Source organism: Colobus angolensis, unplaced genomic scaffold (assembly GCF_000951035.1).
Source record: "Colobus angolensis palliatus isolate OR3802 unplaced genomic scaffold, Cang.pa_1.0 Scaffold200, whole genome shotgun sequence".
Taxonomy (NCBI): domain Eukaryota; kingdom Metazoa; phylum Chordata; class Mammalia; order Primates; family Cercopithecidae; genus Colobus; species Colobus angolensis.
The window spans coordinates 7,043,735-7,048,206 of NW_012115156.1; positions in this window are offsets into that span (position 1 = coordinate 7,043,735).

Genomic DNA, 4,472 nt, shown 5'->3' on the forward strand with positions numbered 1-4,472 from the left:
GTGAGCTCCACCCAGTTCGAGCTTCCCAGCAGCTTTGTTTACCTACTTAAGCCTCAGCAATGGCGGGCGCCCCTCCCCCAGCCTCGCTGCTCCCTTGTGGTTAGATTGCAGACTGCTGTGCTAGCAATGAGGGAGGCCCTGTGGGCGTGGGACCCTCCCGGCCAGGTGTGGGATATAATCTCCTGGTGTGACTGTTTGCTAAGACCCTTGGTACAGCGCAGTATTGGGGTGGGAGTTACCCGATTTTCCAGGTGTTGTGTGTCTCAGTTCCCCTGGCTAGGAAAAGGGATTCCCTTCCCCCTTGCACTTCGCAGGTGAGGCGATGCCTCGCCCTACTTCAGCTCTCGCTGGTCTGGTCGGGCTGCAGCAGCTGACCAGCACCGATTGTCCGGCACTCCCTAGTGAGAAGAACCCAGTACCTCAGTTGAAAATGCAGAAATCACTTGTCTTCTGTGTCGCTCGTGCTGGGAGCTGGAGACTGGAGCTGTTCCTATTCGGCCATCTTGCTCCGCCCCCGAGTCATTCATTTTCTACTGATTCTCTTTACCTCCTTACTTGCTGTCTTGCTTGTTTAATAATGGAACATATAGCACTTTATTTAAAATAGATTAAATTTGCTATTAAAAATCCATGAAAAATATAGTTATTTAAAGCTTCTCTCTATAGACCATCTGATTCCGCTCCTTCATTTTACTGATAAGGAAACTTTGACCTGGAGAAGTTATGCGAAGAATCAATGACAACACAGCTACTTAGTGGTAGAGCCAGATTCAGAACTCAACCCTTACCACTTCTGGTCCAGGACTCATTTATATATCACAGACCACACTGTCATTTTTCTTGGAGAAAAAATTCTTGCTATTTCTCTAGGTGTATTTGTCATGCGTCTCAAGATAAATGTGGTATAGAGCTGAATTGATTTGTTCTAAATTAAAATTTTAAAAATTGCTGCCTCATTCAAAGGTCATACTCTAGTCTCAAGTTATTCGGGTTGTCTTATACAGGATATATAAATGTTTCCTTTCATTTACCAGTCAATATTTCAATATGAAAACATTAGCATATGAATCATGACATCTAGTTTCTAGGCCTCTAGTAACTCTGCTCTCAACAAGTCTATCTTGTAGTCAAACACATTTTTGGTCCCAAAGCTCTTTAATTCAAAAATGAGGAGCCTAGACTAATTCCTACGGGCCTTCTAACTCTAAAATGTTATACCAAATAATAGCATCATCTTCAATGACATTCACCTTTTTAGATGAGCTATGTGTTTTTGTTATATAACTTTATTTGTTAAACTCTTTAATCATATTATTATAGTTCAAACAAAGCCAGTAATATTGCCTTCAACAGACAGGTAATTATTCAAAAACCTAACCAATAATAACCCAGTTTTGCTGGTCTATCTCATTACCTGGCTGGTTCTTATATTATAGAAACAAAGCTAGAAGAAAAATCCTTCTTTTTAATTTTTAAATATATAAATTTATAGAGTACATGAGATGTTTTGATACAGGCATATAATGTGTAATAATCACATCAGGGTAAATGGGTGTCCATCATCTCAAGCATTTATCTTTTGTGTTATGAACATTCCAATTATACTTAGTCACTTTTAATGTACAATAAATTATTGTCAACTACAGTCACCCTGTTGTGCTACCAAATACTAGATCTTCTACATTCTTTCTAACTGTATTTTTGTACCCATTAACCATCCCCACCCCTGTCCCACCCACTACCCTGCCCAGCTTCTGGTAACCATCATTCTGTTCTCTACGAGTTCAATTGTTTTAATTTTTTGCTCCCAGAAATGAGTGAGGGCATGCAAAGTTTGTCTTTTTTGCTTAACGTAAGCAAAAGTAAGTACCTGGCTTATTTTGCTTAACGTAATGTCCTCCAGTTTCATCTATGTTGTTGCAAATGACAGGATCTCATTCTTTTTTATGGCTGAATAGTACTCCAATGTGTATGAACCACATTTTCTTTATCCATTTGTCTGTTGATGTATACTTAGTTTGCATCCGAATCTTGGCTATTGGTAACAGTGCTTATAAATATGGAAGTGTAGATATCTCTTTGATATACTGATTTCCTTTCTTTCCAGTATAAACCTGGTAGTGGGATTGCTGGATCACATGGCAGTTCTGTTTTTAGGTTTTTAGGAACCTGCACACTGTTCTCTATAATGTCTGATTTGCATTCTCATCAACAGTGTATAAGGGTTCCCTTTTCTCCACATCCTTGTCAACATTTGTTATTGCCTGTCTTTTGCATAAAAGCCATTTTAATGGGATGAGATGGTATCTCATTATGGTTTTGATTTGAATTTCTTTGATGATCAATGACACTGAGCACTTTTTCATGCATGTTTGTTTGCCATATGTATGTCTTCTTTTGAGAAATGTCTATTCTGATCTTTTGCCCATTTTTTAAATCAGATTAAGGAAAAGTACTCTTTAAAAGTCTACCTCTTGGGTAGTTTCTAAGAAATATCCTGAATTATTTCCTCAAATCATTGATCTGGTTATTCATCCAAAAAGTTTTTACTAAGTCACTTGCCAGATGGCAGATACATAGAGGCTTAAAGAGACAGAAAGCTTTAAAACAAGATAAATACTTGTTTTTAATACTGAGTGCCATTAGGAATTCAGGTGGCAGTAGAGAGTGGGCAGAAGTAATGACATGTCTCCTAAATTATGACTTCAGATTATAGCTTATCTTTTAATATATTAATTACTACATACAACAATTATTTGGAACATTTAAAATTCAAAGCAAAATAACAGAATGAACATCCAGATAACGGTCACCCAACTCAAGAACCTAAGGATAAGTTACTGGTATTGTTCTACTAATTTGCTCCTTCTCCATTCCATGCTCCGCCTCTCTTATCCCTGCCACTCCCTGTAACTGCAATCCTGTATTTTGTGTTTATCATTACTTTGCTTTTTAAACAGTATATCACATAGGTACATCTTCCTGAACAATATATTTGCTTGGTTCTGAATTCTATAAAAATGGTATCAAAATCTATCCTCTTTTCTTGTAGGATTTGATTTCTTAATTCAATATTATGTTTCCAAAACTCACCTATGTTGCTGCATATAGTTGTAGTTCATTCATTTTCACTGCAGAATAATACTCATTGTACAAACATACCACAATGTAATTATCCGTTCTCTTATCAATAGCTTATTTTCCCCTCCAAGTTTTGTTTTGTTTTACTATTATGAACATTTATGTTACAAAAGTTCTGACACATGTCATGTTCCACATGTGTCCGAGTTTCTCTTAAGTACATGCCTAAGAATTAGGGAGTAATTTTAAATTTAACTTTTCATCATGATGCCAATTTTTACTTTCCCTAAAGTGTGTCTGACAATTTATAACTTCACTACCAACAGGTAGTAGTGGAACTACCACATCTACAGCCTCTCCAACATGTAGTAATGTCAACTTTTTAATGCTGAGGTATAAAATGGCATCTAATTATGGTCTTAGTTTGCACTTCCTTGCCAGTTAATGACGCTGAGTATTTCTTCATGTTTCTTGGCTACCTCATATTTTCTATTGTATAGAATGCCTATTCATATATTTTACCCATTTTTCTCCTGAGTTATTTGCCATTTTCATATTGTTTCATGTGTATTTTATATGTATTTGGATGCTCATTACTTGGTTTTACCAGTCTTGACCAAATACAGGCAATTGTCGAGATAAAGGAGCAGAAGCAAAAATAGCAGGCGGCCAGAAAACTGGCAACAGCAAGTTAGAGTACCAATGATTTTCTCAACCCATTTTTTAATATAAATGTAATCTATAGACATCTTAAAGTATCAGAAATCTAAAATATTATAAAATCAATCTAGATTTACAATCTTTCATTTTAAAATAAACTCAGCCAAGAGCAAATGCTACAAAATGATTTCAGTACATTCTAACTGCAATATGCAATATAATATAATTCTCAGGAATCAAGTTTTACACAGGTCACAATTTAGGCCACAATTTAAAGTTACCATTTTGACCCTGACATTTTACATATTTTTACTTCAGGCTTTGCTTGCCTCCAATTTAGAATCAGTTACATTGTCAGAGGGTTAAGTTTAAATGTATATGCACATATATATAAAAACTAAATTTCAAAATTAAACTATGTAAATTGAAATGCCACAGAAACCTGAATTCCAGACTTAGCTAGATGACCAGCTATATCTCCCTGGCCTATCTATGTCTTCTGAGTTGGTTTTCTTATATTAATATTTAAAATGGAAATTGTGCTCGGTAAATTCCAAGACCCTTTGAATCAATGATACTATTTGGGCTGGGAGTGGTTGGCTGATGTCTACAATTCCAGCTCTTTGGGAGGCCGAGGCAGGACTATCACTTGAGAACAGCAGTTTGCTAGCACCCTGGGCAACACAGTGAGACCCCATCTCTACAAAAAATTAAAAAATTAGCTAGGCATG